This window comes from Lonchura striata, chromosome 2, assembly GCF_050655825.1.
Source record: "Lonchura striata isolate lonStrDom1 chromosome 2, ASM5065582v1, whole genome shotgun sequence".
Lineage (NCBI taxonomy): Eukaryota > Metazoa > Chordata > Aves > Passeriformes > Estrildidae > Lonchura > Lonchura striata.
In genome coordinates, this window is record NC_140704.1 from 134,136,532 (window position 1) to 134,150,152 (window position 13,621).

The window sequence follows — 13,621 nt, forward strand, 5'->3', positions numbered from 1 at the left end:
GCACCCAAAATTTTAGATTGTCAGTCCAGATCTGAAACTGTTCCTGCAGCCTTGAAAAATCTTCTCATGTCTGTTGTTCCTATCCTCTGTAGAAGAAACTCAATCTGAGACTGAAACAGGAGGATGTGATCTCAGTTGCAGGCTGTGTATGAAAGGCACCTGTGTCACAATTCCATCCAGCTTCCAAGATCAGCCTAAGAGCCTGAGGAGAGTACTCAAGATATAAAAAGGCAGAAGGAGCAAATCTGCCAGAGACAATGTAGCTTGGCATCCCCAAAGGCAGTGTCCTTCTGTCAGGGCGAGGGCGGGAGTTACTGCTTGAACAGAAGTTGAGAGGCAGGGTCTTGTAGGGCTTGGGAGGTATCTGCAAGGGGTAGGAGGGATAAAGCTCTGAGGGACAGTAGAACACAGCATAGATCAAGTCCTGTGGTGATTGAAATCCCAAGCTACAGGGTGCAGATCATTAGGATGCACTTTGGCCTAGAGGCAGGGGTTAGCTGAATGCTGCTGTTCTGTTCTTGAAATTTTACTTCCCCATTTGCTTTCTGTTGATTTTTACACAGGATGCTCATCTGCACTGACATGTACCAATTGGCTTGACTGCAGCTACATCTATGAAGAAGAAAATGGTTTAGAGCCAGCTCCTCAGCTGGAGCAAATCAAGCAGATGTGGACTCAGGCCAATTGAGACCATGCATGAGATCTCCCAGTTTCTCATCTCAAACTGTTATATTAAAGTAAACATAAGATACAGTAGCTCCCTATCTTTGCCTTGGTTTTGCACACTGATGTTTTGTCTGACTTCCCATGCCAGGGTAAATATAAGGAAGGTGATCACATGAAAATTGTTTCCAAATTGCCAATGACTCACCCTCTCAGACACTTGTAAGGAAATATGGGGATAGTTGTCACCACTCACTGTTTTAGGAAGCATAATCCATCCTAGATGGATATCCTGCATAGACATCAGACCTCAAAAGGTCTTTATAACTGCACCTCAGTGTACAGGATTCAAGAGCCATCCCTGCAGGTACAAGAGGGTCTGGGCAGCCCTGCCCAAGCCCTACATCTCTTGAAGCTCAGTGGTGAAGAGATGCTTCTGCCCCACAGGTCACTGCCCACAGGAGACCACCTGATGCTGAAATGAGAAAGCAACGACCCAGCAGTTCACCCTTTCTGGGGATTCTGCAGGATGCCACCATGTCACTCTCCATTTCATGCTGAACCACCTGAAGGCTGCTGTCACTTCTTTGGTGGGCTCTGTGAGGTGTTGATAGGAGATGCTTTGCCCTGCCTTTTCTATTAGCACACTAGTGTGAAAGGGACCATTATACAGCTCATTTCAGAAAAACAAAAGGATCCCTCAGCACCATGGGCCCTCCACTGGTCAGGCAAGCCAAACAGAAAGGTGCTTTCCTAGGCAGACAAAAGCTTCAAGCAGCTGCCTTTGCAGCACTGTGGGTCTTGTATCTGGAAATCCAAGAGGAGCCATGGGTGTTCCAGCACACCATGCCCTGGCACAGATCATGGGCACTTCCATCATCTGCAGTGTCCAGGAGGGCACTCCACACCCCAGCCCATTCCTCTGAGACTGGTTAAATTGGCTTTTATGCCATTTTGAGAACTCAGGTGTACTGCATGAAAAACAACAGCTCTATATAAAGCATAAAGCCAGAGTCAGGCTCCTTGGCTCAGATTCCTTTGGAACTGTATTTCAGTGAAGAAAAGGTCATAGATTAAAAAGATGCTGGGTTTTTTCCCCTCCAACAGCTTGCAAATAGTACAGAACTATTCACTGGTCTGGACTTCCTAACTCCATAGAGATTGTTCCTGTGTACAACCCATCTAATAAACTGATGAACAATGATTGTGGCATCCAAGGGTGGCCAGTGACTTGCTGGTCTGCAGCACTCAGGGGAGATTCTTTGGTTTTCACATCTGGCCAAACTCTAACATTTGTGTGACCTTTCAAAGTCAGGGGAACTTTCCATGAAATACACAGGCAACCAAATATTTAGGTCTGCAGAGTTACTGTGGGACATTACTTACTTATCACAAACACAAAACTCAGGAGAGACAGAGCTGTCCAAAATTTGGATAGCATGTCAACTCTTCACATTAATGCACTTTCTCTATTATTAAACAGAAACATTATATTTCTCCAAGAGCTTAGTCAGAGCCTGAGTTGTATAGGAATAGATATCTGGCTCCATCATCCCAAGATATTGATCAGAACCTTCCTACAGCATCTATGTGCCTTAATTACAGATAGTCCTCTCCCTGTAAAAGCACCTCTTCTCCTGTTACAATGCTGAGCACTATTCCTCCATGAAGGTCATGGAAATCAAAGTCTGTGCCTCCTTCCAGGGTCAATAACAACACATTCACCACACTTGCTCCCCACCAGCGCAGGTGCCGTGACCCTCCACCGTCACCCACAGCGAGACCTGCCACCAGCTGCTGTGTGGAAGCCTTTGGCAGCTTCCAGCAGCCACTCTGTACCCAGGGTCACTTCACTGCCACTTGAGGCATACACCAAATTTTCCTGCTGGGATTGCTTTCCTCACTTTGGGACAGGTGCTGTTTGCAGAGCTCCAACCTGTTTTTTTGCTGTGGCACACAAATCATCATCTTTTCATGGAGCTTCTGCTGCCTCAGAGAAGTGACATGCTTACGTCCTTCAGCTTCTCCCCAACCTAAATGGGCAGCAGAGATATCCTCTGTAAGGTCCAGGAGCTGAGAAGGGCAGGAAGTGGAGATAGCCATGAGCTGCCTCTTGAACTGCCTCTTCTGAAGTAAGAGCCACTCACAGTGACTAGAAATGGTGGAAAGCCATGAGCACACCTCCATCAGCTAGCCCAAGGTATCCATGAATGCTTCAGGGGTGATATGAGCCAAAACCCATAGCAGAGTGTTCACTACACTTTATAGCAGCTGCTGTGGCTTTTTTTCTAACTTGACATTTATGAGCAGCTCCATCCCTCACACACCTCTGGGTATCATCACTGTTTTTATTCTGGTTTGATTACAAATATCCAGAACTGGGGCTGTGCTGTTGAGCTGTTGTTGCTCATGTAAGTGACATGACCTCCTGTCCCCTTCCAGCACAAATAAGAGGAATAAGAACCCTGCAATCTGCAATTTGTTTTCTACCTCCTCTTTTTAATTTTTTTAAAAAATATATTGTTAATGAAACTAACATTTTAAAACACAGTTCTTTTTTTTTTTTTTTTTTTTTTTTTTTTGCCCATGGAACTCAAACTTTGCTGTGTTCATGCACAAAAGGGACAGGAATATGCATGGAATATGTTGAAAATTGCAATGAACAAAGGCAGAAAGTGTGTTTCAATTTCCACACCCTCCATGCAGGACAACGTCTGTCCTTTTTTTACTGTTTTCAGTTCTTATTGCAAGATGAGAAACCTTTTAGAAATAGTAATTAAAATTACAGTCTTTTCTTCATCAAGATACATTGCAGATTGTCTGCAAAAGGGAAATGCTGAGCTGCTCCAGAGTCTCTACCATGGGAGCTACTTATGCCTGCCCTCATGTCACATACATATTTCTCTGCTTCCCACAGCCTTCCAGGAGGAAACTATTTGAATTTGTGGAAATGAGGGATGGGTTGCTGCATGCCAGTTATGTCACTTTAGGTGAAATAGGAGCCATCAGCAGGCTAGGGAAAAGCAAGTGCAGCTGAGCATGGTGTCTGGGTTTATTGCTCAGCCATGCCAGGGAGGTGTGCCTGGCAAAGGCACAGCTCCTGCTCCTGGTGTCACTGGCACATCCCAGGGAGCCCCATGGCGCACCAGGAGCCAGCACGTTCACCTGCACCTGGTTCCTGCAGTGCTGAACCTGCCAGGTCTCAGAGCATCCCAGCTGCCCCAGCCACTCCTGCTGAGCAGTGGGACAGTTGCTGATTTTGAGAAAAACATGAAAAACAGAATTCTGGGGGGAGAAGGGTTGCTGAGGAACTAAGCTTGTAATGAAATGAAAATATTCACTTTTTTAGAAAAATGTAAGACTTTATGATTTTGTGTTTTCCTGTTTTGCTTGGCACATGGTATTGAAAAAAACAGAGAAGGCAGAGATGAAAAAACACAGAAAGTGATCTCTGTCCTTGTAGAAACTTTGTTTAATATCAACAGTGAAATTTCTTTCAGTGATATTTTTTCCACATAAAAATATCTTCTATTCTTCTTAGGAATATGTCTGTTCCAGTGAAGGGGTAGAGCTTTGCATCATAAAAAATTGCAGCCATTTTTTATGTAAAAATAAGAAAGCAAAAAAAAAAAGCTGCTGAGGAAAGTTTTTTTTTTGTTTTGTTTGTTTGTTTGTTTCTTTTAATACCAGTCAGCCTCCACTTTTGCTATCAGGATTTTGCCAAACTAGACTTTTGTGGGGGGTGGAATGGTGTGAATTGAACTAGCAGAATTCCAAGGGTGTATTCACCTGAAGATAATGCAATTTTTGTAGCTATGACAGTGATGCTAGGCTTTAAATCTGGGAGTAAGGAAGGGGTGACTAACATGGAAAAAGCCACAAGCGGAAGAGGGAGAGGAAGGAGGAAATAGCAGATGCCATCTTCTCCAAGAGGCCAGAGAAAGGACAACATTCAGCGTGGTTATTAGCTGCACAAGGTTTTGAAAATAAAACTAAGGGCAGGAGGAGGAAAATCTGCAAAAGAAAAAGCAGAGGCAAGGGTGTGAAAAGGGAGCATTGTTAGCCTGATCACAGGAGAGAAATGGTTATGTACTCACCATGCTTGGCTGGGATGGAGCAGAGCAATGTCAGAGCCTGGATGGGTGCAAGAGAGCAGAGCGAGTGATCAGCAGGCAGGGAACAGCAGCATGGAAAAGGATGGATCCCTCCAGGGCCATGGTTTATACTTGATTAGTTATTTTAAGTCAGCTGAGGCAGGTAATTACTCATGAGTCTGACCATGAGGTATTTAACAGTTGAACCACAGAAGAAGCTGTATGCACTGCCTACCTCTGCCTGGCAGAAGGCATAAATTGATGATTAATTCAGCTTAAGTCACATCTCACTTCTCCCACTGGCCATGGGCCAAAATGAGCCCATTTTCCTTGAGGAATAGGTCTATCATGTGCAACTCAGCCCCTGCCTGCTTAGGGATGCTGTGAACTTATGCCTACACCTTGCCAGACCATGCAGGACCCAGGCAGAGCTGCAGCTTCTCTGTCCAAAGCCACCATCGCTCCCATCCAGATGCTCATGGCAGCAGCACAGTGAGACTGAGCAAGACGTGGGCTGGAGGTGGGTGCTGCACCCACGGAGATCTCCAGGTTCAGGGGACCCCTGGAGACATGGGATGCAGCCCCAGAGTCAGGGCTGGTCTCTGGAAGAAGGGCCACACCCTGAGGCAGCACAGGCAGTGTTTTCCCCAGGGACAGGAAAGGGCAAAAGGCTTGGCCATCCAGCCCAAAAGCAGCCCAGCCTGTTTGCATATGTTGGCTTGTCCATATGTACTTGTGGGTGTAGAGCTCAGCAATAGATTTATTTTTTTTTTCAGTTGCACTATGCTCACTGTGATAACAGGAGGCTTAATTGTGAACAGCACTATGAAACCAGTGAAATAGATGTAAGTATTAGCTGATACTCAATACCAGGAATGACCTGTCTTTTATGTCCTCTCACTGTTCTGGTGGAAGCCTACCAGAATGCAGGACACATGTTTTCCAACTCAATAGCAGGTATCCAGCTGGAGAAATGTGTTTCCCTGAATTATAGCCATATGCTATATATCCCACTTCAACATATCATATCATGTTCCATCTGCACAGAATTTGACACTGCATAAAACAATCTGCTTTGAATTCAAATGCATATACTTCCTCACACAAAACAAAACCCTCTGGCTAGGCTGTGAATCTAAATTCCTCAGAGCTTCTGGCAAAACTTGTGCCACAAACAGAAAAGCCCAAAGCCAAAGCTGTAGGGAGAAGGCATTATCTCTGGGCTGTTCCATCTGAAACAAATTCTACCTTCACATCAAGGAATTTGTCCCGGTGGTTGTTGATAGAGAACAGAGCAGAACCCAGAGCAAGAAATATTTGCAAACCCACTAGGACTACCAAGCTGTACAAAACATAATACCCAGGAGTATATTATCCTGGCTTTCTCTATGCTACTCTGAACCTCTCACATCTGTAACAGCATGGTACTTAAGTGGCAACTAGAGAGTAGGTGACTCAGCAATTTCGAATACCATAGCTCTCATAATTAGAGAAAAAAATGGGTTTTGTCATTTTTCAAGCAAATGGACTGCTTTCCAATTGTCTGCTAGACTTCTAATGGCCCCAGGTCAAGCTCATCTTCCTTGCCATATTAGGCATTCATCTTAATGTAAAGAGTATCCTTCTTCCTGAGACAAAATGTGAAGTCAGAAACACTTGAGAAGTCCTTACATGATGAACACTTCTTTATTTTCTCTTTCTCTCTCAAAACCTTTCAGCTATACCTACTTAGTAGATGCCCAATGTTTCATGGCTCTGCTGCCTGTTTTGTCAGTCATGAATTTGTTTGCATTCTCTCCCAGCAAAACAGCCTTTGGCAGAGATACATCCCAATTTAAATAGGATTTTAGACTCTACTCTGAAAGAACAAAAAGAGCAACCAAATGAAAGAGAAGAGTCACTACAACTTTAGCACTGTTAATGAAAATATTCTGCTTTTAGAATATTGACAAAAAGGGACAGGAGTACAGTTTACAGAATTACAGTTCTAGATTATGATAGTAATTTATTTCCCTCTAAAACAACAACAAAAAATAATTTGGGAGCTTGTGTCATAGTGGATGTTCATCTTTACTAATCAAAGATGTATGTAAGAGGGCTGATAAGCACCACTTGCCAAGGGCCTGCATATGCAAGAAAGAACTGATTCCCCTCATGTCTGCAGGGTTTCTGGTTCAAGATGGACCAGATTTTTCATTGCTTTTATTTGTCTGATCACAGTAACCACCAAGACTCCTCTCCAGAGCTCCACATCTGAACCAATATGAAATAAATGACAAACAGAACAGCAATGTTAGATTAAAACTTGAGGACACAAAATCTAGTTTCTGAAAAGTATTTCAGAGTCAGCTGTAGGACACAGCTGGCTGCATAACATCTGCTGGGAAGTGCAGATAAATGGTTTTAGGCTGATTGAGGCTTGGGACATTTTTGACCAGAATTGGCATCAACAGCAATTTGTGCCTGGTGAATTCACAGAAGCACATTTTTCTCATGCTATGACCCATTGTCTGGTTTATGATGGCAACAAGAAACTCTCATCCAGTGCCGGACCCCATCTGAGTGGAAGTGAACAAAGGGACTCCCTCATTGTGAGGCATTCATCTGGCTGCATTAAACATAATGCCTTATATAAAGTTATGAGAGATATTTATTCTACTCTGCTCAGTATTAATGACATCCCAGAAAGTGTACAGTCCAGTTTACCAAAGTAAATCCCCCTTTTCCCATTTCAAGAGGAAAATTCAGATCTGTATATCTCAAGGGAGATAATTGCAGATGAGCACGTAACAGTTTTTAGTTCTCCTGTCAGGCACTTTATGATATATAGATCTCAGGCACTGTGGCACTGCAGAGTTCTCCACACAACAGTACCTTGGGAACTCTACTCCCACCTCTTTTGATGGCAAGGCCCACCCTGGTAGACGTAACTGAAAACATTTTTCAGAACACACAGAGAAAAGCTGGCCCTGAGTGAGTCTTACATAGGTACTATGTAAGATATATTGATGTCCCAGGTCATGTTAGCCTGTGGCCAGTAGGCTACTAATGATCTAGAACATACCAGAAAATGATCTCTTAGATCACGATCCCTAAAACTGGGCACATCACTTTACCTGAGCCCTCAGTAGTCTAGATGTCAAAATACTTCTGACACCTAATATTCCAATTGTTATGCTCTGGAATATTGTGGGCAACTAAATTAATCGTTCATTATCTTGTATTCAGAACTCATTTCAGTATACAGTCCAGACTCTCTCTTGTATGAGCATTATTAGCTAGAGTTTGTTTGGTTTTTTTTACATTTTGCTTGATGTTATCCTTTCTTAAGTGTAATCTTTTGCATAAAGTGCTTAGCTGTATATTGTTGCTATTACATTTCACTGTACTTATACCAAACTGTCCCTTTAATGTAGCAAAATAATTTTGGAAAGTTACATGCTTGAGTTGCATGTCACTCTTACCAAAAAGAACATGGGACTAATTAGATATGATTTGTTCTGGATAAATTCACACTGGTTATTTTTATCACATTATCATTCTGCAGTTGCTATTTTATGAAGCACTTGAATTTTTTGCAGTAATTCTCAAAGTATTGGAGGTATCTGAGACAGGTTGTCTAGTCTGCAATTCTTGGTACCCTTTAAATCTTCTCTGTGTTCTTAAATACACTTATTAGTCAGAAATTCCTGTGGTTAGTTCTTTAACTATACCAGGGTAAACTTCCCCAGGACTTCCTAATCTGAGTATATGCCCTTTATTCAAAGGTTCCTTTACTTCTCTTCTGTGAGCTACATTTCAGTTACCTTGCTAGTCCTAAGTGTGTTCAGCCTCTCATATTGTCTACTACTTGCAAAGGTGATGTTTCACACTTCAGCCTACTCTGTCAGTGATAATCCTTCTCCCTTTTTCCCAATTTCTTTTTCTGATTCCTTTTTGCAGTCTTTATACTTCAGTCCTTCTCTTTAATTTATCCTAGTAGTGTCTTTGATCACTTTCTATATGATGGGGTTTTGTCAACGGATAACCACACAAGTTTTAACTCAGACCCCTGATTTTCTCCAATGCTGTCCTCCTTGCCAGCAGGATAGGTCCTATGAGACCTTTAACTAAGGATTTCTTCTAAACTGCCTGTTTCCTTAAGATTCTTTCTCATTTTGGCTCCTCCCTTCAAAACTTTCCCTATCAATTGCCCAAAGTGAGGAAATCTGCCATACAGGAGTGATTTGGTCTTGCTCTCTTCCTCCACAGACACGTGAGCTAAAATTGCTTTCTAGCAAGTTTATCTTTATTAATCATATTTACCATATCTTATCTGGTCATATCTCGCATAACTGCCTTAATACTTTGAAAGAAAGAGTTGTCCAAACACATTCCAAAAACTTGAGGAACTTTACATGCTGTGCTGTGCTGTTAGGTTTTGTTTGGTTGGTTTTTGAATTTTCTGACAGCAGGTAATCTGGTTAGATAAAGTTAGATTACCACTACCTCATATCCTCAGGACACTCCCAGAAGTTGCTCAAAAATGTGACATCAGCCTCCTCCTCATTCAGTAATCTTTACTGTTCCTCTGTTTCATCTACAACCACTCTGTCTTTCCCTCTTTCTGGCCTTCTATACATTCCTAATATACCAGATAACACTCATCCCTTTTTTACTGCCTCTACTTCCTACACAGTTTATACTCTCTCTGCTAATATTGAAGTGCCACAATTTATTTCACTGAGCCTATGTGATGCTGATTAAACTGTAGCCTTTGTTGTGTCCCAAGATTTCTTGTTCTTCCTGTTTATTCTCCATACTCTTACCATTAGAGTGAAAACATCTCAGATGTTTGGCAGGTTGCCCTTACATTATCCCTTTCATTCTATGGCCCTCCTGCAATTTCCCATTTCCACCAAAGCAATGAGTTGTCAACCAGACCTCTACTTTTCTTACTCACCTGAGGTCTCTCCTGCCCACTCACTCAAATTCTGCAATCCTAGGAGTATTTTCACTCACTTTTCTCTAGTAATAAAATTCTCACATTCTGGAAAGCAATGTTTTTTTCACTGATGTAACAATGCTCCATAGGATGAAGATTCTCCCTAAGGTCTTCCTAAAAAATGGTGCAGAAAGTTGTTAGTAGGAAAGCAGTTTTATCAGATAAAGGTCCACAGTCCAATTTCAGATTTCTCAGTTCCAGAGAGGGGGTTGACAGCACTCATAGTTTAAACAAATGCTAGTTTTGTCAAAATGCTAGCACATAGGCAAATATGAAGTCCCATTCTCTGCATCAGGCTGATGTGCAAAATTAGGTCTGGGTAAAACCTCTGGAGAACCATTTCTAATTCCCAACAGCATAATACACTAAGTAGTAATGTATATTAACTAAGACAGTGGTATTTCGAAGGCTGCAGTCATCAAGCAATAGGCAGGTGATGAGTGTAGCAGGGACAATATGTTGATTCTCCTCCCTCACAATTATGAACAGCTGGAACATCCTCAGTTTACAATGGGTCTGACACTGCAAAGAAGCAAGAACAAATATTTGGAAATCTAATCACATAATATAGATGAATGCTGACAAGAGGACCCTGCTCTAGGGGAATAACTCCTTTATAGCACATGGTTGCTATGTGAGAGAACAAATTACACGCTATTGATACCTGCTGTCCTGCTGCCCAGCCTATGAATGACTGACAAGGGTGAAGTTCAGTCACTCAATTTCCTCAAAGCTTCAGGTGTGCTTCTGAAGCAAAGATAAGAGTTTATGAAGAAAGAGGTTTCATACAGTGTCATCAGCTCAAATAGTATTTGAAGTTAAACACAGAGTTGTAAAAAATCAGCATGCTTATTTTATAGATGCAGTAAACAGACCAGCCTCTCATCTACATGGAGATAACAAGCAGGAAGACTGGATCTGCTCTTCGTGGGGAATTTCCAGCTTTTCTGCCCACAAACAAAAAAAAAAAAAAAAAAAAAAAAAATTTCAAAAACATGCTGCTCTGACAAGTAAATGTAAGAGAGCATCTGTGGTCCAAAATGAGCTTACTTATAAAAGGGCTTGTCTCATGCTGTTTTTTTCATTCATGTACTCAGAATTTGTTCCAATGCATAACTATACTTCAAAGATGAGTCAGTGATTTTCTTGTGCTTGAGCAGCACAGCCAGTGTGATGGATGAATTGTATAATGTCTGTTGATAAGTATCACACCATCAGCCAGACCAACTTCAGCTGTCTTCTGTCCCTTGTTGTCTAATCCCACTGTTTCATAGATTCTGCTCCCCCTTCTGGCCAGCAACATAATAAAAGAAATAATTTCCTTTTGAAATGTGATTTTGAGCACGGGGAGTTGAGAAATGGAAAAGAAACTTCATATTACTTTGGCAGGACAAAGAGATCTGAGCTGTGTATCCACTGCATTTCCATATTTGGATCTCTCTGTAACAAAGGCTTGCAGTATTTGTAGCAAAAAAGCCAATAAAATAATTACAGGTATTTTTTTTGTTACATTTTCAATTTACTGGGTATCTCTTGCGGGAACAGCAGTGGGGAGGGCAGGAGAGAGGACGGAGGACAGGAAGTGTAAGGAAAGAAATACCATCAGCTTTGCTGTATCTATTCACTTCTCCCTCTCAGCACAATATTGCTCCTTTTTAGATTTGTGCAAAATACTGCAGACCTAAAAAAGGAAGTGAGCAGAGATCCCATCTTTAGGAATAGCAGACTTGCCAAAATGGGTTCAGATAATGTTATATTATGTATATCATCCAGAGCACGTGCTGCAAAAGGCCAATGTTTTCTCTGCTTCAATAAGCAATATCCAAAAGGTGCGCCTCCAAAGCAGATACTGCAGTTTATAACTATCTTTGCCTTTTTTCTGGTTCTCCACTCCTCTCTGAGGTTAGCAACCACAGGCATTTGGGACAAAGGGCTTTCAAACATTTTCTGGCCATTAAAGAAGTTACCAAAATTCAGCTAGTGTAGAAGAAGGTACAAACTGCACTACACAGTACACCCAGGAGAGAAAAACGTTGCCTCTTTAACAACTCCTTTGATGGAAGCTTTCTTAGGCCTCCCACAGTTGAACTTTGTCTGATGAAGCTCCCCAAAGCCATGTCTGAGGTGGAGCAGAAAGGACAACTCAGTAACAGCACAGATTGCCACCATGCGTGTGATGAATGGGCTTGCAACAGAAGCGATATTGGTTTTTACACGGAAAGGAAATTGCATTGAAACTCTCAGTGTATGGTTTTAGCCAAAGCATTGTCTGTACACACAATAATTCATTTGCTCAATAGACAGCAAAATAAAGAGATTATTCATTCAGCCTTCTCTAGCTGACAATTTTGTAAAATTTCGTATTTTACATCATGTTCATTTCCAGTTGACAATGTCTTACATATCTCATTTACCTTTCCTCAGAGTGTATATTGCAGCTTATTGGACATCATTTGCCCATTCTTTCCCTCATAAAGAAAGCAGAGTTTTGATCCACAGCAGAAGACTGAACTGGTGTGGTCAGAACAGCAACCAAAGTTTACACCAGTCAGAACTGCACATGGTGAACCTGGCTTTAGAACCAAAGCCTTTTTTCAGCTATAATTTCTAAATCTACTATTAGTAACAAACTTGAAACACTATTAAGTACTATTAAGTACTAGAAAGCAATATTCCTCTGGTAGTTGTACCAACTCAGCTGCTGCTATTCAAACACTGGGGCCCGATTCTGCACTCCTTTTGTTCAAGCACCAGTCTAAGGGAGTGAAAGCTGGTCAGAGAAAAACGTGTGGGATCAGATCTTGTGATATGGCAAAAAAATTCCACTTTCCATGAAAGGAACCTTGTTTTCAAACACATTCCACAAGGTGAGCAGCTCTTTCAGCCCTTCTGCATATAAGATGAGGCTTTTATTTTTTTCCCTGAGAGTGCGGCTCACAGCCCCCAAGCTGCCTGTAACCACCTCTGCATGCATCACTGAGAGAGGATCCTTCTCTTACTGAAACAGCTACTCATTGAATAGTTCTTCATTATCTAAGAGATAGCCAGGAAATATTTAATAAATATATTACCCATTGCATCAAAATAAATATAATTTATAAAACATTCATTGTCTTTTGCTCATCATCATCATCATACAGTGTATATTACCGTCCCCCATACAGATGAGATTTACAAACGTTTGCCTGAATTTTTCCCCTTAATGCATTCTCCCACTTACAATAATCATTGCATAAATTGCATAAAAACACAATGCAGCTTTATGCCACTGGCATAAACCAAAGACGAAACTAAAGATCTTGTGAGAGTACAAGAAGTCTTCAGACAGGAGGAATGGCTTTAGGTGCGCCTTCAAGTGGCACTTGATCCAACTCAACTCCGCAGCATTTTAGAATCAGAGCCAGTATTTACTTGAGAACTCAGAATTACTTAATCAAATAATAGAACATATAAAAGCAAGCTGACTTTTTGGAAAAAAAAATGTTTAATAATACAATAATAGTTGTAGTACCGTCCAGTAAAGGTGTATTGTAAAAATGTTCTGAATATTAATTTACCTCAGATAACTTTAGAGTTGTAAATACTTGCATTATATTGAGGTAGACAGTAAAAAAAATTATTTTCTCCATTATTAGCACAGAATTAAAATCTTGTAATAATATCTTAAGGAAGTGATAATGTTAACTAAGGATGAAATATTTGATAAATGCTTAATTCTGTACAACTCAAATATAAACTTTTAAAAATATTAGAAATTATAACATTTCGAGTGCATATCATGTTTTGCACATTAAAAAAGAAATGTATGTTGTTCATCTCCATTTTGCACTTTTCAGTCTGTTTAAATAAACAAATATTTACAACTTTTACATGAACAACA